The sequence below is a fragment of the Plecotus auritus genome, assembly GCF_963455305.1.
Source record: "Plecotus auritus genome assembly, chromosome: 8".
NCBI lineage: Eukaryota > Metazoa > Chordata > Mammalia > Chiroptera > Vespertilionidae > Plecotus > Plecotus auritus.
In genome coordinates, this window is record NC_137782.1 from 36,808,557 (window position 1) to 36,834,901 (window position 26,345).

The window sequence follows — 26,345 nt, forward strand, 5'->3', positions numbered from 1 at the left end:
TGATACTTTTATCACTTCGTTAAGGTGGTTCTGCTGGGTTTCTCTACTGTAGGGTTAACATGTATCATTTTATAATTAAGAAATATTTGGGGAGAGATACTTAGAAACTTAAACTTGCACCCACTAATGGGATCATACCAGCAGCAATTATTCCTGTGATTTTCTAATAGTGATTTTTCTATTTCCTTCATTCATCCTACAATTATTAGTTGGAATTTTTCTATAAGGAAGAGTTGTTCTTTCTCCTCTTATTTATTTATTTATTCAGCCACTTACTTATAGCAATATGGACTCATGGATTTTTATTCTTGGGGCTATAATCTAATACCATTCATATTTATTTTTTTGCTCAAATTGTTTCAAACTTGGCCATTAGGAGCTCTTTCAGATTGGCTCCTGTGTTTTTGTTGTTGTTGTTGTTGTTAAGTTTTTTAAAATTTATCGATTTGAGAGAAAGAGAGAGAGAGAGAGAGAGAGAGAGAGAGAGAGAGAGAGATTGATTTGTTGTTCCCACTTATCCATGCATTCATTGGATGATTTTTGTATGTGCCCTGACCCAGGATCAAACCTGAAACGTTGGCATATGGGGACGATGCTCTAATCAACTGAGCTACCCAGCCAGGGTTCCTGTTGTCAGCATAAGAAACATTCAAATCTGTGAAGAATTTCTGTGAGTTTATTTGAGCCAAAACTGTCAACAATTGCTGAGAAGCAAAATCCCAATGGATTGAGATAATGCTCCAAATAATGGCATCTTTGCACGTTATTTTATACATTACAATCAAAAGAGGAGATGTAAATGGGTTACATGAAATCCATTGGTGATAGATTAGGAAGGAGGGAGAAAGCAAAACAGGGAGACCTCTGCGGTTGTATAAAAAGTGAAATGATAGACATATTCATCTTTTACATAGGTGGTACAGGATAGTTAACAGTCAACAATTAACTCAGTAACAATGAGGGGATTTGTGGTCTCCGCAGAGCAGTGTCTGAGCTTTGAGGGGTCCAGAAAAATGAGAATTACTCTGACATTCCAAAAATATGTTATTCTAGATGCAAAAAGACAATAGACAGGCTCAGTTAACGTAAAGATTGACCTTCGTCAGTGAAGATACCAACCTAGAACATGACTACCAACCATAAACTGCTTTTAGTTAAAAAGTTTTAATTTCAGATCATCCTTTGAGGTTTCTTTAAGCCTCTGAGTTTGCAAGGCGGCCACGCAGGCCTTCCCTGAGCTTGTCAGGTTAGCATGTGGCCCCTTTTTGTCCACACTGTGTTTTTTCTATATGCCCCTTTCTTTTTATTTTGTTTTGATTTTTTAATTGACTTTAGAGACAGGAAGGAAGAGGGAGAGAGAGAAGAAACATTAATGATGAGAGAGAATCATCCATCAGCTGCCTCCTGCACGCCCCTTACTGGGGATCAAGCCCACAACCTGGGCATGTGCCTTGACCAGGAATCAAACCATGGCTTCCTGTTTCATGGGTCAATGCTCAACACTGAGCCACACTGGCAGGGTGCCCTTTCTTTTTTTAAAAGAAGTTCTTCCTTACTTTATGGCACTACCAGATGCAGGTTCAGCCAATGAAGCAATTTTTAAAAAATTAAACTAAATGATTAAGTATAACAACTATGTATTATACTTAAAAATTAAAGTTTCTCATTGGACATCTCATTCAGTCCATACTAACCTTTTAGAAGCTTGGTACTTCTTAGGAAAAGTTTGCCTTGTATAGCCATAAAAACCATAGAAGATATTAAGTTCTTTGTTCTTCTTCTCCCCCACCCCCAATATAAAGTCTTGGAATTACTATGTAAAATATGGAATATAACATTCAAGTCACATAACAACGCCTGCCATTGCCATTTAATTTCCTTCCAATAAATGTGCAAATGTTCCCCTTCCTGATCAATGTACCTGAACAAATGTAGATTTTTCCGAACGATGCAGCGGGCATCCAGCAGTGTTCTCTGGAACTTTTAGGATCTGCAGGCTTAATTCCCCTATTTAGGTGAACTTGTGCTTTACCTGAGGCTTTGCCTTTGTTCAGTAACCGGTTGTCTCTCCCTACAGAGTACGTTAAATTTTAAAATGTTAAAATGAAAAAGTTACTCTTATCAGGAAGATTGTGCTGCCAAATTGTTTAGTCTTTCTACATGTCTCTTCAAAGGAGCGTTTTCTTAAAAACAAACTAATTTTAAGGAAGGAATGAGAGTCTTCACTCTGGAAGTCGCTGAATCTAGATTAGTGTGGATTGTGGTGGTTCCCCACCCATCCCTCATCAGACTGTTGCTATGCAATTAATCAACGAAACCATCTAATTTTAGGTTTAGCTTTAATCAGCTCTTGTGCTATTTCCATTTTTATATCACTCTTTTATACAAACACTTTGGTTTACTTTCAGCACTTCTGTAACTCAGAGTTGCAGAAAAACCAAATCCAGCACAGACTCATCGGAAAGGGAGCATATTGGGGAAAGTCACTGGAGGTACATATACTGTTTGCATTTGGATGAGACCATAGTGTTTGAGCCAAAGAAAAAAATAAGATGAAAAGAAAAATTGACATGTTGGCGGGAAAATGGCACCAGGTGTTAGACCAGTGGAATCAGACCGGACCTGGGTTCAGCAACCTCAGTACTTGAGTTCTGGCTAAGAAAGAATTAAGAGCCAAGACTCAAACTGTAAGAGAAAGTTTATTTAGAAAGTCCCAGAGGTAGAAGTGAGACGGGGAGGAAAGGGCTTAGGAAACAAGTTACAGAGGCAAAGAAGGCCCTTGGAGCTTAGGAGAAAGAGAGAGGCAAGGAAAACACACCTGGAGGTGGGGGGAGGGGGGGGCAGAAAGGGAGTGGGGAAAGGCAGGGGCTGGTGCTTGAGGGAGAGTGAGCTGGGTCCTAAGTCTTGAGGTTATTTATCTGGAGATCTAAGGGGAAGATCCCTGTAGAATATTCATCAGCTTTCAGGTTTTTTTCTTTTCAGGGTCATGGTCTCCACTGATTGCTCTGCACCAAGGCAGGGGTCATTAGCCAATGCAGCTGGTCCTGAGGTCAGCCATGGTGTTGCTTATCTGGTTTTGCTGCTTTTCTGGGCCTGGAGCTGAAACATTGCTGAGGCCTAGATGTATTTGAGGCAGATCCGAACCTCAATGTCCTAGGGGCTTACTGCTTAAGGGCTGTTCTCTGTCCCCTTAGTTTGTTAGCCCTCTAAGGAGGTCTAACTGGCATGACTAGCCAGGGGAGGAAAGAGTCCAAACCTCATGATCAGCGATATGAAAGGTCAGGGGGTTTAAACCCCCTGACCAGTGTATGCTAGGGGAGGAAAGGTTACCCTGTGGGTGAGGTCCCTGTTTTTCCAGTTTTGCCCATTGCTAGGCACCTGGGGCTTTCTGCGTTGGTAACCTTCTATACCTGGCCCATCGTCCTTGCTCTCCTCATGTCTAACTGCCTGCTGTAAACAGGCAGTATAAAGGTAGGTGAACTAACATATTCCTGCCTTAGAATGTACAAAGATAAATTTTAAAATATAATAACTAAGGTTATAACGGGTAAGGTATAATGAATTTCCTCGGGTCTTATTAGAAAAACTATCAATTATGTGGTAGATGAAAAATGTTTTATTTAAGTCACATACCAAGAATCTGAGATAATAATGAAGCTGTCAATAATTTTGTTTAGTCTCCATAGATTTTTCTAGAGAGGTAACAAAGTAAATGTTACATGATTGATATGAACTGCAAGAGGGTTTCAAATTAAATCAAATAACCGTGAATTTATAAACATTTACATCCAAAAGTTCATTTGTAGATTGATTATTTGAAACTCTCAAGATATTTTCCCATAAAGAAGACTGTTTTAGTGGATTGGCTTCCCAGATAATTGGAGAAAGGCCTATTTCCTCCATGATACATTTGAAGTATGGATAAACTGCAGTATTTCACTTACACTGAATTGACATATTTTGCATTGCTATTATGAAACCTTGCCGTCAGGGTCCTATTGCTGGTGGCTGTTGAGTTAGCTATGAGTTTGCAGATGGCCCCACTATACCATTCTCTGGTGTTGTAAGATATGGGGAAGTAGCAGGGATCTGAGGGCAGAAGCAAGGTAAGGCAGACACAGTTAAGGTAGACACTCCAGGGGACCCATGACTTTCTCTCTCTTTGCATAAAATGGGTGTTAAAAGTTATAAAACCAGGGAAAATTACCTTTCCCGTTAATTTGTAAAAAGGCCTGTTAATAAGTCCAGACTTTAATGATAGGGGGACATTCCATTTTAGAAAACATTGTCATCCATTCTCTTGATCTGCAACTTTGGAATAACTTGCATGTCTCAACTTCATAAAAATAAAACTGCAGCCAAATATTTTGAAGAGCACAAAGTTCTCAACAGGGGAAAAAATGTTTATTCATCTTCATAAGGAGTGCAAAAAAAAAAGTATTTTTTGAAAGATTATACAGAAGTGATCCTGGAAACGTTTCAATTTAGCAACTATCATTTAATTAATTGCAGACACTGTGTAATGTTGGCAAAGAAAATACTTCTAAAGTTCAAAAGCCTTATACTTGATGTGGCCTAATGGAATTACAGCACCACTGTCAGAGACCAAGCACACTTGTAGAATGAGAATGCTTGCCCTGCTGTGCCCTCCCTCAGATAAGGAACCTTAGGGAAAAGTAAAGTCATGTATTTTTGCATAAATATGAATAATAATAGCTAACATTTACAATGTGCTTACTCTGTGCCAGGCACAATCAGAAGAGCTTAACATACTGGATTCTCTAGCAGCCCCAGGAAGAGGGTGACTTGGTCATTCCTGCTTTGTAACTAAGACACAAACTGAGGCCTTGAAAGTTAACTTACCACAAGGCCAGCAGATTCCAGGGCCAGGTTTAAACTCAGCTCTTAATACCGAGGCTGCACAGCTCATGTATAATTAAGTATGATGCACAATTAAATTCTATATTTACCAGCTTAAATTCTCCACGTAAGCAGAGTGGTATCTGGACACAGATGCCATTATTGTTACCCATGTCCAGGTTTTTATTAGGCTCATTTCTGCATCCCATATGGAAGGGTTGCATCACGTTCCCCTGCGCTTTGGGGATTTCTCTGCGTTTGCAAAGCCCCGTTCCGGTGGTGTAGACCCCAGGTTCCATTAATCCTGCATACTTGTTGCAGTGTTCTGTTTCTGCATCGCTTGATCATTATATGATAAAAAAAAAATTTTAATCATCAGAGTACAATCAAAGGAATGCTGTCTTCTTGTAGATGAGCTATTCAAGTAAATTCTTCTACGCAGATAAGTGCAGTTCTACTATTTACTTGGTTTTGACCTAAGGCAATTACCTAACCCTCATCTGTGCGATAGGTATAGCAAACTTCAGGGGTTTTCTGAATCTGAAGTGATACAGTGGATGAAAGTACGTGCAGAGGGCCTGGCAGACAGTAAGCACCCAGTAAAGGAGAGTTATTTTTGTGAGTGGAGATGGTTTGGTGGCTCAAAATCTTTTTGGAACTAGTTTTTGAACTTTCTTCCAAACTAGAACATTAAACTATTCCAAGAATTCAGTTGAATGTTGTTATATTCCCATCTCGGAGGGGTTTTGTTGTTGTTTTTTAATGTCCAGTGGCTCTGACCCTAGTCGTTGACCGCCTTCTTCATTAGCCTGGTGCTAAATCATTTTGTCTCCTTAGGGAAAGAAAAACACAACTATCCATCTTCAACACATGAGTATTTGCAGTTTTTGAAGTGATTCCCAAATAAGGAGACATGTGCTCTTGAGAAAACTTCTCAAGTAAGGACCTTAAAAATGTTTTCAGCCATGGCTGCACGGCTGGGAGAAAAAAAAAAATGAGTAAGACCAACAGACATGCTAACATAGTGTAAGTTCTTGCACTTACACTGTATTAAAATAGACCTGCTAGCTCCTCGCAGATGTGGATTCCTGCACTTACCCCAAGTGAGCAGTACCAGCAGGTTAGCTTTTAAGAGCTCCTTGCTGCTGCTCCCCAGCTCTCTTTGAAGTGCATTTTGAGGTTCAACCCACCTACCAGAGGTTGAGAGCCTTCCTTTTTAGGGGCTGTTCTCCAAGGACACCCCTGCTCAGCTTCTGCATCTTGAAGGTCTCTGAAGTGAGATGGAAGGAGGGCCTCAGGGACTTCTGGGCTGCACTGGCCGAGGGAGAGTGGCCAAGTGGTATTATTGTGAGCCACGGTCATAACTGCAACACACCATTATATGACAGAGCTCACTAAGTGCTTTTTACATCAATTATTTCATGTAATCCTCTCAATGGTCCTTGAAGCAGGTTTGTAGTCACTTAGTTTAGAAATGTAAAAGCAGATAAAAGGCCAGGAAGCAAGATGGGCCACGCCAAGGTTAAGGGTGCTGGTGTGGAGGAGCCAGATGGCTGACTCCAAGCCTCATGCTCTGTCTACCACAAGGGACCAGGGATAGAGACTCCTTGTCTGCCCGGCTTTCCCTCCATCCATCCCAGATCACCATACAAATGTCTTTTCTTTTTCTGCTCTTTAATTTCTCTAGCAGGACTCATCACTGAGCACAAGTGCATCAGTAGTGAAGTACAGAGATTGATGCTCTGGCCTGAGGAATAGCTGCATCACTCTCCCTCCTTTAGAGGTGGCATTTCAGGTGCCAAATGTCCCTACTGCAGCCATACCCCCAGGAAAAATGGCAAGTCTGGTTCCTCCTCAGTTCTGCTTGCAATGATATGGACAAATATTTGCGTGCCCACTGTGGGCCTTACTTAAGTGTCCAAGATCCAAAATGCCTTATAGAGTTGCATTCCTGTGTTTGCTTTTTCCTTTGTATTCAGCAGAAGCAGCAAGCCTCTCGCTACCAACTGTGCAGGAAGACACGTAACAATTATGAATTGTATTGTTTCCAATAATGACAGTCCACGGACAGTTGTTTATCATAAATGTTCACTGAGTGTCTCATACGCGCTGGGTAGTGTGCCAGTTGGGGGCACAGTGGTGATCAGAAGCAATCCTTGTCCTTCATTGGGACTTGCATCTAATGAAGGGAGATAGTGGTTCATCCAATGATCACACACGAAATGGTGGCAATGCTGGAAAGCAAAGGGAGCCCTTCATGAGGATATGTGCCCTAAGTTAAGGAACCTGATAACAGGAATACTTTTAAGATGCTGTTGATGAGAGTGGAGGAACGGGTCAGTCTGATGAGAGTGGAGGAAGGGGTGTTTCAGGAGCCCAGAGAAAATTCGGGGCATTGAGGCTGGGTTAGAGAGTGTTATCCACACCCTGAGAATATTGGGCTGGCAGTGTTCTAAGCAGAGGGCCACAACATCACCCTTATGTCTCTGAGAGCTCACTTATGTTGGGGAAACTGGATTAGCGATCTGAGAAGAGACTATTACAGGATGGAGGGTGGGGACAGGGAGATGTGAACAGATCCAGGAGTTTAAGGTAAAATGCAAAGGACTGGGTAATAGATCTGCTAAAAGGGTTAAGGGAGAGTAGGATGGCAGGAAGACATTGGGATTTCTAACTTGCATGACTGGGAATTGGTGGTGTTATTCACTAAGCTCTCTAGGACCTAGAGCTGGGAGATTTTTCAGGGTTCCTCTCTCGCCCACGGTTAATGTGCCATGCTCCTCATACTCGCAATACAAATATAAATAAGAGATATCTGCTGCCCTTACAGAGCTTGCAGTCTCGTGTGTGTTGGGGATACGGTGTGTGTGTGTGTGTGTGTGTGTGTGTGTGCGTGTGCATGTGCGTGTGTGTGTGTGTGTGTGTGTGTGTGTAAGGAGTGGCTAAGATATTCTTTCTGCTGAAATGTGTTTAAAGTATGACTGTTGCATAAATTTGGCAATGGGAATCCAAATAGACACTCTTTCCCGGGGGGTAACTAGGGGGCAGGAAGCCTTAGAACTTGGATGCCCTGTGGATTAAGAGACATTTTTGGCAGATGAATGAATGACCTGGTGACCTTTGAAAAGGCACTGTGAATCACCGAATATAACCTTAACGCAGACCAAATGGAAAAACACTGCAGGCTTCAAGCTTGAAATCACAGAATCTAAAACTCATCTTTCCTGGGCATGTCAAGTGCAATCAAAAAGAAGTGAGCCATTTAATGGGAGCAAGTGGGATGAGAGTGATTTGTGAAGGCAGAGGGTGGATTGCGACTTCTTTTCCTCCAACAGCCTCTTAAAAGTATTCACTGTGTGGTCATTGCCAAATCTTTATAAATGTCACCATGGCAACCATTGATATGAAAAATAATATTAGCCTGGATACTTCTGCATCAGTTGACCTGACATTTTCCACTGCAGTGGTCATTCCCATTGTTTGTGCAGATAAGTGAAGATGGTCCTATGTGGATCTTGTCATATTTTCTATTGTCCTGAAAAGACAATGCTTGTTCAGTCTACCCTGACATTAAGAAACCATCCAGTGGCATTTGAAATGGGGTGGCTTTACCATTCTTTCCTTTCTTATCTGAGGATGTGCTGGGAGATGCACCCTGCTGGTGTCGTCGTGTTGGTTCAGGTTGAGGATGGGGAGCCTTTCAGCATGGTTGGTTGGAAGATTTTGCCCAACTCAGTTCCACCAGTGGATCTGGAGGAGGTATAACTATGTACACATTTTTATCACATATCCACTGTTCTTTCTTATAGTTATTCCTTAGGAATCTCTTCTTTCTGGTGTCTAATCTCAATTTTGGGCAACCTAACTCTTCAATTCTGTACTATCTATCCCTCTAGTCATTCTTCTTCCAAGAATCTCTTGTTTTATAATCCCTGCTGCTTTCTCCTTCTCTCATTCAACAGACATGTATTGAATGTCTTCCCTATGCCAGGCACTATTCCAGGTGGCCAGGACACCCAGCCAATAGGAGCCCAGAACCCCTGTCTTTGTGTGACTTACATAGAGACCAGCAGGAGACAGACATTAAACAAGGAAATGATGGTATGATAGGTGATAAGAAAAGTAGTGTAGGATGAGGATGTAGGCTTGTTGGGTAGCCCAGTCACTGTTTTTAATGAAGTTATCAGGGTAGGACTCTGTGAGAGGAGACATGTGAACAGACTTGAAGGAGGTGAAGGTGTTTGCATATTGCAGAGAGAACACAAAGGTGGAAGATGCCTGGCTTGTCTGAGGACCTGCAAGGAGGCCAGAGTGAGCAAGGCATGGAGTGTGTCTGTAGATGTGGTCAGACAGTGGGGTTGGATTGTGCAAGGGCAATGAAGCAGGAGGTTTGAGGGCCATGGGAGACTTTGAACGTGAGTGATGTGATCTGCCTTGTTTTATAAGGATCACAATCCCCTTTGCTTGGAGGACTGTAAAGGTCCCAGGGTGGCAGGAGAGAGGAATGTGATGAAGCTGTTGTGGGAACCAAGGGGGAAGAATGATGATGGCTTGCACCAGAGTGGGAGTGCTGAGAAGTGGTTGGATTCTGGATATATTTTGAAGACAGAGAGAGCCCCTAGGCATAATCAATGGATTAGCAGTGGTTGCCAACCAGTGGTCCACGGATCACTGGTGGTCCGTGAGGTCCCAAAGGTTGGCGACCGCTGGATTAGAGCATTCTCCTTTGAACTTTTCTCAAACTTAAAAATTGTAGTAGAATGTTCTTCTTAGTATAATAGATATATACTATACACAAATTCCATTTGTAATACAGTTTTTAAAAATTTAATATCCCCCTTTCTGTAGAGGAACTTCAACTGGACATATGGAATTCTGTAGGCTGGAACAACTTAGCATTGTGGTTAAGAGCACAGTTTGCAAAATAAAATTGCCTGGTCCCATTACTTCACAAATGTGCGACCAGGAACAAGTTATTTAGCTGCTCAGTGGCCTGCTTTAGCTACTGTAAATTGTGGGTCCTAAGAATTCCTACCTCATAGACCTATGAGGGAAAAAGAGGTAATATACATATAAAGCACTTAAGATAGTGTGTGGCATGTAGCAGATGTTAAATAAAAGTTAATAATTACTAAAATTTTATTAGTATTTGCCTTAAGTTCTAATAGCTTCTTAGATTATTAAAAACCCGAGTATTCTTCCTATATTAGTGTTCTTAGAGACTTTTCAGAGGACCTTTTCTGTTCTCAAACATGTCCATGGTAGTAGAAATAATCATTCCTTAATTCAGTGCTTCTCTGCATTCATAGTTAATTCAATGCTTTGTCATTGCACAACTTTATTGTACTATAAAATTGCTGTTTTTGATAGCTGAAAACCAGTTGAATGTTGGCAATTTCAAGAGATTTAACTAAATATGTGCATGTGCATGTGCATGTATGTATCTATATTTGACCATATAGTTCTTATGGGTGTAGCTCAGGAATCATAACACCCAGGTTTGTATTCTGGTTCTATTGTTCATACCTGTGTAACCTTGGACACATTGTTGAATCTATTTCTGCCTCATTTACCCCTTCTGTACAATAGGGGTAATGACAGAATCTATCTCTGTGATGGTAGAATGAGGTATTCTCATAGAGTAGCTCTTAAACCCATTCCTTGCACAAGATAAATGTTCAATAAATTTGGTTCTTAGTAAAATAGTGATCCCTGGACTGGACACCATGATGTAGAGTCCAAATGCCTGAACACCCCTGGGGGGAAAAATCACTAACTCCAATTCATAAGACATTAGGATTATATTTATTTAGACATGATTCCTATTAGATCCCTCTAATTACATGCTAGAACTTTATATCATTCATCACCTAAGATCATCATGAATGCTCCAGTGCATTTTCTTAACTTGGAATAAAACCATAAATGATATCTTTTTCTTTATGGTGAAGAGGTGTTGAAATTCTAGTAATGACATTCAGTGGGTTACGAGTTCTATATGCCGGTTGTTAAATATGCCCCCATTTTATTGACACATTACAGTGAAACAGGCGCCAGCTACAGTAATAGGTTCCCCCCAAAGAGTGTAAATATCAACAAATCTGATGGCAGGCACTGCCAAGGAAACCAGACATGTGTTCAAAAAACAACTAGCTTCAGAGAATATAATGGGTACATTCATGTTTAACCCAGTGGCTTCTACCAACTACTTTAGGTAATTGTTTAAAGATGTAAATAGGGGGTCGCTATTAACGGTTATTTTTACGACATCCTTCTTTTGAGGAATTCTTAACATTCAATTTAATAATTAGTTTCATTTTACTCTTCCTGTTTCTCAATGTGCCTACACATAAAAATCACTCAGGGAATATTAAATATACTGATGCCTGGGCTTCACTCCCCAGATGTTCTGATCTAATTGGTTTGGTGTAGAGCTCAAGCATCTGTATTTCGAAGTTATTTTTTAATTTAAATTTTCACTATGAAATATTTCAAATGGGTACAAAGTAGAGAGAACTATAAGAAGCCCACATGTATCTATCACTCAGCCATGATAATTAACATCAGTTGCTATTTATAAAAAATCCCCCCAAGTGATTCTTCTAATATACAGTCATAGAACCACCACTCTATTCTAATAAAACAGAAAATGGAAGGAATATTTCAGTGGGTATCAAGAGAAGCTGAAATTTGCTCAAGGACAGAAAACAATTTTAAGATATCATCTAGTACTCTGTTCATCAAGCCATAATGGCATTCATGAGCAAAATATGATAATTGCATGCCTGCTTGATTTTTTTAGACAGTGAAATAATTGGGGAATGGGCACAGGAACACCTGAGGAAAATTCAGGAAGACTTAGAAATATAATGGTTTCCCATTTAGAATCTTTATACCTTGACTCAACATCATACACATCCACCTAAGGCAGCAGTTGGCAAACCGCGGCTCTCGAGCCACATGTGGCTCTTTGGCCCCTTGAGTGTTCTAATGCCACTTCTTCAAAATAGACTCACCCAGGCCGAAAACCGACTTCTGCGCATGGGCCACGAAGTTTCAATCGCACGTGCGTGCCTGCACATGGTATTTTGTGGAAGGGCCACACTCAAGGGGTCAAAGAGCCGCATGTGGCTCGCAAGCCGCGGTTTGCAGACCACTGACGTAAGGCAACTCAATCAAACCTGGCTGAGAGATAAAGAAAGGTCTGATGAATAAGGGCAGAACAAATGGATTAGAGTTGATGGATCAGAGAAGACGTGTGAGAGGGAAAAAGGTAGTGGAAATTGTCTTGAGACCTTGGAGAAAAGCATCACATCAATGAAAGACTAATCTCAAAACAGAGACATTTTGTAGGCTATTCAATAACAACGTAAATATATAGGGTGTCCTGCAAAAATGTATACACACACTTTGAATAATTATAAAGGCAGTGTTTATTAAAATACAATTCATTTTCAAAATTGAGCTACCAGCTATTAAAGTGTATATACATTTTTTGGGACACCCTGGACATATAGTCAGTATATCTTAATGAAGTCAACATCTGAGTTGCTACCTCAACAGTAAAGACTTGTGTCCTGGTGCCTGGGTGGAAAACAACTGGATCTGAGTTGGGTGGATGCTACATACGATCTTGCCCAAGTACCTACATGATAGAGGAATCACTTCTGGGGCATTATTGGTAGATGTTACCTGGTATCTATCCCTGGACATTCTTGCTGAAGATCCCACTGCTCATAAGACAATCTGGTTCCATATGAGAACAGCAGTCTTCTTTGAGATGAAATCTCATTCCTTAACACCCCTCTAATGAAAGAAAATATTTTAAATGCCCCACATGTTGTCCTAAATTATTTTTGTTATTTAAGTATATCTATCTATCTATCTATCTAGATATATGTAAAATGAGATTTAAGTTTATCATGCTATAGGTTTCATCAACTATATAATCAAAATAACCTTCTAAATTGATATAAAAATAAAAGGCCTATAAAATTAATAATGTATTAATTTAATGAGACTAAGGATATATTTTTTTCTGAAACAAAATTCCTCATGTTGTGCTTAAGGGTAGAAAGATGTAGCCTCTGGCCAATTTCTTTAATGGGGTTCACTGGTTTTCACTAATCAGCACAGGGGATTCTTGTTAGCATATGTATGTTATATCAAAGAGTGTTAATAATTTAAAGTCTCTATTTTCTTGCTGGGTTAGGGATAGTCAAGTCTCAAACTCAACCAAAACTGCCAGCAATTAGTTCTCCATTTCCCATTTTAATGAGACATCACTTGGCAACTTTGTAAAGTTGTTTTGTGCACTTGGAAATTAAGGTCAGAGTTGTAGTGTTATTGCAATCTTCAATAAATGTGCATCTAATCCAATTATTATTGGAATTGGGTACAGAACAATCTTTCATTGTTATTTATTACTATTCTTACTGTTAATGAACTGCTCTTGCAAATTGATGCATACAACAACAGGATCCAAGCAATAAATCTTGCAAAATGTGTGCTGACTATTGTACTATAGGCTCCCTTTAGTTCAGATCACTTATATGGCGAATGAGGCTTGCCCTCCACACTGTTATCTGCTTCAACTTCTATTAAATATCTATCTGAATAATATACCATCTTCCTCACCTGTGTGATTAGTGTTGTACACTGGTCACCTAGATCCTTGGCCGGCAAACTTCGGCTCGCGAGTCACATGAGGCTTTTTGGCCCCTTAAGTGTGGCTCTTCCACAAAATACCACGGCCTGGGCGAGTCTATTTTGAAGAAGTGGCATTAGAAGAAGTTTAAGTTGAAAAAATTTGGCTCTCAAAAGAAATTTCAATCGTTGTACTGTTGATATTTGGCTCTGTTGACTAATGAGTTTGCCGACTGACCTAGATCAGTGGTTCTCAAAATTGAGCGTGATTTTGAATCACCTGTGGAGCTGGGGCTAGACCCAAGAATCTACATTATTACCAAACTCCCCAAGTGATTCCAATAGAAGCTAGAGGCCCGATGCACAAAATTCGTGCAAGAGTAGGCCTTCCCAAGGCTGCCAGCACCGGCTTCCCTCTTCCCTCGCAGCCCCGCCTTCATCTGGAAGGTCGTCCAGTCTAATTAGCATATTACACTTTTATTATTATAGATGGTGTAAGAACTTTTATCACTTTCCAAGATTATTGTTGGCATGGAAATATAAAAGGTAAACTCTTCGCAAACAGCCTGAATTGATAAATTCTGGCATCCTCAGATTTGTATCATCTGCAAATAAGCCCACCTTGTATGTTCTGACAAGTCCCTGATAAACATCTTGAACAGGAAAGTGTCAATAGCAGAGGCTTCCTTTAAAATGGCTTTGACCTATTAAACACCAGATTTATTTCAGGGATACGGATATTCTAGATGACGTTTTCATTGATTCCCAGAATGTTTTGGAAGCTGTGGGCGAGAGTAGAATCACATTTTCAGATTGTACCCACACTGCTAAAGCATGCATACAGTTAGGCTAGCGATTTTCTACTGATGTGCCGCAAGAATTTTTAAAACATGCAGTGCCTAACTACTCAGATAGGGCACTGACCTCTTTTCTCTTAGATTGTCAAATTTTAAAAACGACAACAGCTAACACAACAGTAGCTCTCCGGTTTGAATGAATCAAAATTAAACCTGTTTTTTTTTTTTGTGTGTGTGTGTGTGTTGTTTTTTTTGGCAGACTGGCAAAAATGTAATATATTTTTTGGTGTCTGGCTGAATTTTAGAAATTAGTTTCTGTGTGCCATGAGATGAAAAGGTTGAAAATCACTGAGTTAGGTAACTGATAATGGGGGGAAAAAATCCTGGAAAACAGGAATCAAATTAAGCAGCAAAAAGATGACATTTTTTTTTATGTAGTTATAGCTGTAAATGTCTTAGTTTATAAAGTTATCTATAACATGTTTGCCTAAAGAGAGGAACATAAACTTAAGAGTCAACAAGTTAATAAACAAGACATCTGAATGTCTTACTTATTACCTGTTTTTTTCTTTCGGTTAATTCTTGTTGATTGCTGTTAGAATGAAATATAATAGCTGGCTAAGATGATTTATAACTTTACAGGAAACTGAGAGGCTTGCTGGCATTTTATGTCTTTTGAGGGGAAAGTGATTAAAATGTTAAATGTCTTGGCATAACCCAAATCTGACCATCTCTTTAGGATATCAATGTTGTCTCAGATAGTGAGTAGCTTGGGAGTTGAATTTAGTAATATTACAGATTACCTACTTTCTTTCTATTTTGCCATTATATATAAAATGCCCAAATATAAAATATCCTTAATGGATTTTTATTTTTACTTAATGAGAGAATAAAATTAATCAGCATTTCAACCTTGTAAAGATTTGAGGATTAGAATAAACCTTAAAACTTTGTTAGAAATTATTCTGTTTAAAAGTGATAGAATATACTTCTAAAATTTACTAGAAGTGGAGAAAACAAAATAATTTAATAATTTTGTAATATTTTAATACATTGGAATTTACATAATATGTATTGATCCTGCCTTTATACTCTTTATATTTTTACAAGAGTACAAAGAAAGGAGGCAAATAATGAAATTTTGATGAATAGGAATTATTTTTTAATGATGTAATATGTCTAAGCTTTCGCCCTCTCATATGTACATATTCTGTACATTTTGTGCTGCATTTGTACTTGTTGGTATTTTTTAAATTTCATTTTGCATCTGTGCTCTCTATGTATACATATGTCTGAAATGATTTATAGGGACCCAGAATAAAGAGAACATCTAGAAGCCTTAATGAGCTGTAAAGTTGACATTCTTCTTAGAACCTAGAAACTCTTAGCCAAATTTTTCACAAGAATTAGCTTGTTGCTTTTGAAGTGTGCATTCATCCCTGTATTTCTCTTATTTATGGTCCTGGTAATACTGTGGCTGAATACTTTATGTCCTGATTTCAAGGACTTGATATGCAATTCAGGTTCCGACATTATACTGAGCATACAATAAGTCTCAACTAGTTACTGCAAGTGTTGGCATTTTACCAAGGCAGCGTAGGTTGAATGAGTTAACTTAAAGGACTAAAGAATATGGAGATACTTTTAAATATCACAATTCTCTACATAAGGGTGGTCTGAGATTGTCAGAGAAGAAAAAATGAGTGTTGCATGTCTTATTAGTGTTTGTAGGGTTTGGTCAAGCTTCAATATACTATCAATCCTTGTGTTTGAAGGCAAAGTTCCAATGGACAGGTTCTCTATCCTTTTTTTTCTGGAGTCTCATTGATGAGACTGTCACTGGGGCTGTAATACAACCTGAAAACTCTGCCCTTGCCTTGGAGTTATCTTTGCTCTTCAGGTGGCAGAGTAGCAGTGATTACCAATGAGTATGTATGATTCTGATGCTTGTGGTTGGACTGAGGTTCATGGGAAATGCTGCCGCTACAGCTTGGGATGAAGTTACATAGGTAACTAACTTGAAGTTAGCTGTGCTCCGTTCTCTGTACCATGACTAGAATTCTTGTTGGTCTTCAGTGATGTATCTTATATGTACTAGAGCAATTTCAAGAAATCCGTAGGTAAGATTAGTGTTGTAAGGTAAGCTTTAGCATGGCGGAAGAGACTACAACGAGCATATTGACACTAGGCTGGAGTCATGGGATGTTTTCCCATGGTTCATGGATTATTTCAGGGTTTGCCATGTGGACATATTAAACTAGAAATCTGAGTTCTCATGCCACGTCTGCATTAACTCTGGTACTATGTGAAAGGTGGTTTTTGGACTTAAAATCTACTTTTCTGTAACTTATTGGAAAAGCACCATGAGGGGTTATATACTGACAAGAATAAAAAGTTCTTTTTTGTTGTTGTTAATCTTCACCTGAGGATATTTTTTCATTGATTTTTAGAGAGAGTGGAAGGGAGAAGGAGAGACAGAGAGAGAAACATCGATATGAGAGAGACACATCAATTGGTTGCCTCCCGCACGCGGCCCAGGACCAGTGATCGGAATCTAACCCGGGACACTTCAATCCACAGGCCGATGCTCTATCCACTGAGCCAAACCAGCTAGGCTAGGGCTAAAGAATTCTTTGGAAGTGAGAGGGATTAAGGGAGAAGTTAGATTTTCATGAAAGGAAGCAAATTCAACTGTAATGGCATCACTACATTGCTTTCTATTTTGTTACTTTCCTTCTCTTTTCCATGTGGAAGAGCTCATAATTTTCTTTCCTGATGAGAGTAACTAGGTTTTTCATTATTGCTTTTACTCAGCAGGTATTAAGATGTGACCATGTCTTTTTATTTTGTAGAACCCTAGTATTTTTATTAAATTTATTGGGGTTATATTGGTTAATGACATTATATAAGTTTCAAGTGTACAATGCTGTATCATCTGTATAAGGCATTGAATGCTCCACCACCCAAAGTCTAGTCTCCTTCCTTCACCATATATTTGTCCCCCTTTATCCTCTTCATCCTTCCCCCCACTGCCTGTCCCTTCTGGTAACCACCATACTGTTATCTGTCTATGAATTTGTTTTTGTTTGTTTGTTGTTTTCTGTTTTATATCCCACAAGTGAAATCATATGGTTCTTGTCCTTTTCCATCTGACTTATTTTGCTTAGCATGATACTCTCAAGGTCCATCCATGCTGTTGCAAATGGTGAATTTCATCCATTCTTATGGCTGAGTAATATTCCTTTGTATATATGTACCACATCTTCTTTACCAATCATTCATCAAAGGACACTTAGGTTGTTTCCATGTCTTGGCTACAGTGAATAATGCTGCAATGAACAGAGGGTACATATATCTTTACTAATAAATGTTTTCAAATATTTCAGGTAGATACCCAGAAGAGGGGTTGCTAGGTCATAATGGTAGCTCTATTCTCAACTTTTTGAGGACCTCCATATTGTTTTTCAAGGTGACTGTACCAGTTTACATTCCCACGAGCAGAGTTTGAGGGTTCCTTTTTCTTCACAACCTCTCCAACACTTATTTTTGTCCTATTGATAATAGCCATTTTAACAGGTGTAAGGTGGTATCTTGTTGCCGTTTTGATTTGCATTTCCCTAGTAGCTAGTGAAGTTGAATGTCTTTTTATATCCCTGTTGGCCATTTATATATCTTCTTGGGAAAAGTGTTGGTGCAGATACTCTGCCCATTTTTAATTGGATTATATTTTGTTGTTGAGTTGTATGAGTTCTTTATATATTTGGATATAAGCACCTAAATGGAGGTATTGTTTGTAAATATCTTCTCCCTTTTGGTTGATTGCCTTTTTGCTTCGTTGATGATTTCTATTGCTGTGCAGAATGGAACCCTAGTATTTTTTAAACATAAAGGATTTTGGAAATAGTAACTTATTTTATACATGAGAAACTGAACACTCAAGGTAAAGTGAAAACTTAGTTCATTATTCACTATCCATTCATGAAAATGTTCAGTGCTTGGCTTGCAATGTACCCAGTGAGGCACTGTGGGGAGACAGAGATGCCTAAGTGGGCTCCACCATGCTATTAACCAGATGGAAGGAAGAGCGTTTATTACAGAGATGCAAGCAAGTTACTGACTGACAGAGCTATGTGCTGCTCTTGAGTTTGTTTGAGATTTCTTTTTCTCCATATCTGTGCTGGGAAACACAAAAAAGAATAGTGGAAAGTGCTGGTCAAGCCCAAAGGGTTTCATAGTCATTGCTTCCCAGATTTACTACTAAACTAGGAAGAAGTATGTTTATTTTACTTCAAATTTTGAATTCATGGAATACTAGGATAATTAGCTAGGTACTCCTAGCTTTTAAAAAATAATATTTAGGATTCTAACATTTTCTCCCAAGGAAACAATACATTGCTACACTATTGCTAAAATTTTCTCCATCATGAGAAAGATTGGTTCATGAATTAGAAACAGTTTTCTCTCAATTTAAAAAAATAGCAAAAATACGGCAATAAAATGAATGAAAATATGAAACCATCTGTGTCTCGAATGACAATGCCAACTGTGTTTGTTGTAAACAATACAATTTGTTAAAGTCCACTTTTAAAGGAGTATGCCATAGTGTGCACACAAAAATGAAAATAAATCCCTTTTTCATTCCAGATCTTAATATGAACATAGGCAGCCATGAAAGTACAAATGTGATATGTGCATGTAAGCCTCTAACACTCATGTGACCCTGATAGGAAATTAATACACTGATCCCCAAATATATCACCCAGTATTTGAACTATCACCTTTATCTGTCACTTAAAAGGCATTGCAGGCCCTTGTTACCTGTTAGTTGGAACAATGCCCTAGTCACTTCCTATCAGCTTCTGGTATTTGCCCATCCATTCTAGTCTTTGCTGTGTCAACAGATTATTTTTCCAATAACGTAAGTCACATTTTCTTGCTAAAATTTTTCTCAAAGCGAGCACATCTACAGAAAACAGGTCCATAAACTCCATAGCAACAGAGTAACACCATAATTTTCCAACCTTCTCTTGCATACAATCTGAAAAATGCCTCCTCTCCTTTTCTATTGCTGTATTCCCTGTCCTAGAAACCCAGGCCAAGTTTCAGGGACAGAACAGACCCGCTGATCTCTGCCACAGGCATCATGATCTGCATCGCACCTTTGGCACCCAACAGTAAATGCAATCTTTTTGTGAGTCCATTTTCCCTTTCTGCATGATTGGTGAGCTCTTGGAAGGGTGATTAGGAAGGAATACATGGAGAGGGCCTTAAACATTATAATAAATACGCCTGGGTCACTTGGTTAGAACTTAGATGTGAGATAACCAGGAATAATTTTTCGCCTACAAATCAGAGTGTGAGCCCCCTCCTCTCCATTTCAGTGTAAAGCTTATCAATAATGACTTCCTGTTAGTCTGGGAAGCTTAGGAGAACACCTGTAACTGTGAACATTTATGGTGGGAAGTGGGGAGTTGGGAGGGAGGCGGCCTCAGAAAAACCCTCTTCCGTCGCCTTTAATTCAGGTCTTCTCTATTAATATTTCTTGAGGGCCCACATGTGCAAGATACCAACAATTTGAATATTTTTTTTTTACATTCAAAAAGAAAAAAGAATATTACTGCAGTCCCTAAGTTAATGAATAACTCACCTGAGGTCAGGAACACCCTCCCCCACTCTCAAAGCCGGTGTGTGGGAGGGCTGAGAAGCGGATAGAGGGCCCTGGCGACAATCTAAGTGGACATCCAAAGGCTAACGCTATTGGCAACTGTATCGAGGCGTTGTCCCACCGTCAGGACGGAGGAGGCTGATAGCAAGTAACTGTCCTGAAGTATTGCGGTGGCCTCGTGCCTCCTCCCCCGCAGCCGGAATCCGAGTCGGGAGGAGGCCGGTTTTCTCTGCGCGCTCGCTGGGCGTGTGCCCCCGCCGCAGCTCCGCCGAGCCTCCGAGTCCCCTGCAAAGGGGGGCGGGGAGCCGCGCGAGCAGCCCGCGTCTGCGGCTTCCTCCCCACGCCCGCGCCTCCTGCGCACCGCCCGGAGGACGTGCGCCGAGCCGTCCCCACGCCGCCGCGCGCCCGGCTCCCTGCCCAGCCAAGGTAACTTTTCTGCCTGCCGGAGCCGGGCTATCCGAGGGGGTCTCCCGTTGGCGAGGTGCGGAGGGTGAGCTGGAGGCCGGGGGCGACGCGCGCGCAGCTGCGCCCCTGACGCGTGGCCCCCGCGCTGCCCGCTCGCCTGAATCGCCGGAGCCCAGATCCCACGGAGCCCGACCCGGGACCTCGCCCGCCCGCCTCCGGGACCCCCGCCGGGCCCAGCCTGTGCGCCCAGCCCCGCTCCCGGGGACGCGCCGCTCCGCCCGCCGCCGCGCTGCAGCATTTGCTGGGCCGGCGCTCGGAGCCTGAGCACCCGCCTCCGGCCCGGGGGGCTCCCCCTGGGAACCCTCGCCGGAAAGGGCGACTCGGTTCCCGCGCCGTTTCTCGATTCATTTGCCTAAATCCCCCGTTCGGGGCGCCATGTTTTAAGTTACCCCTTGGGGGTGGGGGCGAGGGCCAGGCGGGCTGCGCAGGGCCGGCGGGGGACTGGGGGTGCGACACTGCGGCGCCGCCCTGGGTGGGTGGCCGGCCGGAGGGGCTCGGCTGCGGGCTGGTCCTGGGTGCAGGCTTTGGGGAAAGGTGCGCTCCGCACAAAGCATCCCCGCTCGGGAGCAGCCGGCGCTTTTATGTAACTTGTCTCCTTCCTCGAACTGGGGCAGCGTCCCCCAGACGGAGCCCGGCCGACGTGGGGTGAGGATGGAGCGTCCTAAAGACGTAGCTCTTGACCCGGGCACCTGCGGGGCCCCCCTGCACGGGGAGGCCGAGGCTGGCCTGCTGTGGCCGGGGGCCGGGAGCGGGACGCTCACCTGGCGCCCGCGGGACTGCGAGCTGCCGGGGGAGATGTCTAGGAGCGCGGCCGGTGGGGGTGGGGAGACCGGGTTTAGGTCTGCTGGAGTCGTGGACTCAGCCAATTCCTGGGGGTTTCCCGGCTCCTACGGCGGGGGCTTGCTTTCTCGGATTTCCCCTCTAATCTCGCTCTACTTCTTCCCCTCCCTCTTCCTGCCTCCCCCTCCCCCCCATCAAGTTCATGGCTTCTGCAATGCGGTGGGTGTGGTTACCTAGTAAATTGTAACTGTGGTCCTTTGCAGTGGGAGCGTTCTTTCCTTTCCGGTTTTTATATTTACGGATCTAAAGTTTTCTAGGGTTTTCTCCTCCAGCTGAAGTCCTGGGTTAAAGTTGGGAAGAGATTATTGCAGAATAGAATGATAAAGAAAACATGTGTTATTCATTACTCCTGGAGGCTGGGCTGACAAATCCTGAGAGGGCCAGGCAGTCCCGCTCATGCAGTGCTTCCATTACGTGTTTAAGTTGGTGTTTCAGCTTTTTTTTTTTTTTTTTTTTTTTTTACGTTAGCCTTGTGGAATTGCTTTTGCAGATTTCCTGCCTGTCCTTTTTGGGGGCCCATTTCTAGGCTCCCTGAGGCGATCAGGTGCGTTGGAGTTTTCCTTGCTAGTGTTAACTTTCCCAGTGGAAGAGTCATCACACCAAGTGTTAAAAACACTCTTTTTAAATTTTACACTGATTTCTTTTAAAGTCTTAAGGAAACTAAAAAGATTAGACTCCACTTATATCTGGAAACCCTGGTCGTAACATCAATTACAGCAAATTAAGCAGCAATGCCCTATTAAGAAAAGAGAGCACATCAAGATTGAGTGAGCTCTGGGGAATGGGAGGTGGTGATTTACGTTTTGGCTGAGACAAGGTTTTTTAAAAAATGCATGTTAATTTTGGCATCAAACTTTTAAAACTGTAGTTGGAGTAACAAAGTTATTGTGAGAAGAAATAAATTCTAAATTGAGAAGTGTGACTTAATTTCAGAAGGCATTGATAAAAATAAAACAGCAGAATACTAAATACCATCTCATTTGCATTATCATATTCTGATGTTTTAGAAAAGGGAAATATAAAATGCACACGTCACTGCATAAAGTTTATACTTCAGGCAAATAAATTTATTTTCAAAATGGGACATGTTTTTTTGAATGATGTATCAATAGCAAGAAGAGTACCACTTTAATTTGTAAATCCCTTTTAGGTGAAGGTACAGGTCAAAGGTCAGTGTCTCGGAAATATTTATCTTTATGTTCAAGTGATTTACATAAAAGCAATTTAGGTTAAAAGCCCTTTTTTGTCGATTCTTGTACAGTGTTTGGACTTTGGCCAACTTTAAATTGTTTTGCAATAGGAGATCAGGGATTTTTTTTTTTTTAACTTGATTAGATGCTATTTTATATGTGCATTGGCTTGTTGAAATTGTTTGGTCAGATGTATTGAGGGGCCACCCAGGTAGAAGAGGCAACCCTTCATGTACTGAGAGAGATGGTATTGTCGTTATTTTGGGAATCCTTCAGGATTGGGTTAAGTATGTTGGGTTAAATATGTCAGAACATGCTGTCCAAGAGATTTTCCTACATGCTGTAAAATAAATATTTATCTTTTCAGTTAGTGCTTTAAAAAAGTTTTAACATTCACAAATTAGAATTCATATCCTTGCCAGTAAAATAGAACTCTAAGAATGGGCTGGAAAATAATTACATCTTTCTTTTCTGTGAAAATTTGACTCCACTGCGGAGAGAGGTTCCTTAAATATTCTACCTAGGTCATTTTTAGTTTCCATAGTCTCTTCCAAGTATCCAACCACAGTTTTCCTCTGAATGTCAGCTTTGTTATGACTTACTATAGAAATTATAGACTTACATTGAAAACCATGAGTCAATTTATTTAGTACCACTTCATTTGGAGAGATTTTTAATGGTGCCATTGCTGCATGGATTTCTTTCAAAAGGCTAGCTACGTGCTAATTTGTTGGGAATACATCAGATGCTCCTGGAGGGTTCTGCTGTCATTTGATTTGCCTTGGCTGCAAAGAATTATGTACTCACAAGCAAAGACTGGAGCAGTGAAGTCATCGCCCTGCCCAGTGTTGTGACATCACTATGGCTCAAAGGAAACTAGGGTGGGGCAGGCAAAACCAGATGGTCTGAAGCTTCTTGCTGGCTTTTAACTTTGCCTGATAAATGAATGAGACTCTCCTTTCTCAAGTTGACCACACTATAAGGTATTGTTTAGAGAATTGGAAGTTAGACATGAATGAATGGGAAAATGTGTTTCATAGATACAGGAAGAAGAGGGGTTTTTTTTTTTGTGCAATAGTAGAAATACTTAACTATTCCTTTTTTGATGAAAATGCTGTATTTTTTTTAAAGGCTATTTAAAAATTTTCTTAGCAAACAAGAATGCATCTATATCTGTTTTTATACATAGGGGCAATATATTTCTTATAAGTCTTTGAACCAAAATAGCATTCTTGCTAAATTCTTGGTTTAGGTTATTGGTGGTGTCTTCTTTAAGTGCTTGTCATGATAGTTTATTTTGTGGGTAGGCAGTGTTCTTTCTGATTTCTTTTTAAGTGATATGATTGCAGTTGGCAATTGTGTAAAAGTGGAAAAAGCTACGGATTTCACAAGTTTAAAAGATACCTGCAATGATTTGGGGTAATTTATTTCTACTTACTTTTTTGTTTTATTTGCAAAATGTTTTACAATTTAGCATTTTATTCCTAACTTAGAATTCGAGTGCAGAGATGATCACAGACACTTTTTGTCCAGATTAGTGATGAATAAATTATAAGAGGAAGTCTGAAGTTCTGAAACTATGAAGTACATGTTATGCTTTGGTTTCTGAACTTAATGTGATGGAAGCATAAAGGAAGAACCACAGAACAGCTGCAGCTTTCATTGGCTTTTCTGTGCCTCCTTGGTAAGATGACTGTCATTTTTTCATGTAAGTGTCTTATGTGTGGAGCTTTGGCAGTTCTTATTTAGCTGTGTAGCTTTTCCAGAACACATTTCCAAAGCAAAGGGAAGGGAAAAAATGGGAAGAATGGCATAAAATGAGAAGTTGAAATTAGGTACCAGAACTGCAGAACACTCAGTTGAAATGTCTTCTCTAACTGCATTTTTAGACCTGGCTGGCAATGATTGGTTAAATTGCACACTTTAGAATTGTAAGCTTCTATTAGCACCAAACCCCTAATCCTTTTGTAATTTGCAATACAGAGAAAAAGCTGACAACTTAATTTTTAGATTGCTGACATTTTGATAAATTGTTCTTATAGCCCTTTCTTACAAACTTAAAAAAAAAGGCAAAAGAAGCAAAAAGGTCTATATTAGATCTAGAAAACAAAACACGATATTTAACCTGTCTCATGTGTCTGTTTTTCTCTCAGTTACACAGAGTGATTGCTTGATGTGAGTAGGAACTTATTTCTCTTGGAGTTTCATCCCCAAACCAAGTACACGTCTAAACACAATGTTGAGTAAATATTTAAGGAAATGAATAAGAAATGAGGCCTTTAAGTGGCTTACCCTTCACTACAGAAAAAAAAAAAAAGGAAAACCACACACACCAAAAAAACAAACAAACAAACAAAATATTTGAAAAGGCTTTAAAAGCACTGCTGCTTTATTTTAAAAATGAGAATTACTGGACTGATGAATGTAGTCATTATTTTTAATGGCACCATCCTCTCCCTTACAAGCTTGCTACTTGGTCCATAGCTCAAATTAGGTAGGTTCTGCAGGTTTTGCCAAATCAGAGAAGAGAATGCTTCAGGTACCGAGAGGAAAAAAGAATGGCTTTTTTGAAGGGAGCTCTGCAGGCTGCCTGCTTCTTTTCCTGACAGCTGTAATTGGTGCCATGGAGGACATCAGTGTAGAGAGACTACTCAGAAGAGGAGGGATCAGACTGGAGTGTGACAAAAGCTGAAAATAGATTAGAGCTAGGTGATGATCTTGATGTTGAACTAAAAAGATAAAAAAATATTTTTTTTTGTAGATTTCTCTTTTTTTGTTATTTTTATACTAGAGGCCCCCGTGCACGAGATTCATGCACTGGGGGTAGGGAGGAGTCCTTCAGCCTGGCCTGCGCCCTCTTGCAGTTCATGAGCCCTCTTCGGGCCTAAGTGGGCAGTGGGACATCCTTAGCACTATCTCGGAGGCGGGAGAGGCTCCCGCCACCACTGCTGTGCTCACCAGCAGTGAGCCCAGCTCAGGGCTTCTCTGGCTGAGTGGTGCTCCCCCTGTGGGAGCTCACTGACCACCAGGGGGCAACTCCTGTGTGGAGCATCTGCCCCCTGGTGGTCAGTGCGCGTCATAGCGACCGATCGTTCCACTGTTTGCTCAATTTGCATATTAGCCTTTTATTATATAGCCTTTTATTATATAGGATATATAGTGTTTACATTGTCAAATAGTTTTATTTTGTGTGTGTGTTTTAAAAATTATTTTAACAACTTTCATTATTTTTAAAATAACCTTTTTTTCACATCTCTGAAATTGGGATATGTCTTACAGTTGCTCACAGCCATGTGGCAGAGAGAAAGCTGCCAACTTAATTCATTGATTAGGAATGTGCATCAAAAATTAGAGAATTGGCTGGGTTGGTGTGGCTCAGTGGTTGAGTGTTGACCTATGAACTAACAGGTCATTGTTCAATTCCTGATCAGGGCACATACCTGGGTTGCAGGTTTGCTACCCACCCCAGTTGGGGTATGTGCAGGAGGCAACCAATCCAAGTGTTTCTCTCACGTCAGTGTTTTTCTGTCTCTCTCCCTCACCTGCCTTTCCTTTTACTCTCTCTGAAAAGCAATGGAAAACATATCCTCAGGTGAGGATTAACAACAACAAAAAGAGAATAAACCTAAATAAATCTAAAAGAATTCTTTAAAGAATCCTATCTAATAAAAGAGTAATATGCAAATTAATCATCACTCCGCTACACGCACAAGCCATGCCCACCAGCCAATCAGGAGCGAGTATGCAAATTAACCCCAACCAAGATGGCTGCGGCCATGGAGTGAGCAGGAGGCTTGGGTTTCCCCGGCAATGGAGGAAGCCAAGCTTTCCGCACACCCTGGCGGGCCCAGGCCTCCACTCAAGGCTACAAAGTTTCAATTA

General features: G+C 40.8%; 1 protein-coding gene across 46 annotated transcripts in view; it reads left to right on the forward strand.

Annotated features, from left to right (window-relative positions):
- Positions 1–26,345, forward strand: part of EPB41L3 (erythrocyte membrane protein band 4.1 like 3) — a 221,968-nt gene that overhangs the window by 61,239 nt on the left and 134,384 nt on the right. For 9 of the 46 annotated variants that reach the window (XM_080683576.1, XM_080683556.1, XM_080683561.1 and 6 more), the window contains exon 1: positions 20,099–20,394. The exons of 34 other annotated variants lie outside the window; for them this stretch is intronic. The gene's annotated coding sequence lies outside the window, so the exon portion shown is untranslated. Of the gene's footprint in view, positions 1–20,093; positions 20,395–26,345 lie in introns of those variants that run through there. 3 more of the 46 variants (XM_080683548.1, XM_080683571.1, XM_080683577.1) reach the window with 1 other exon arrangement.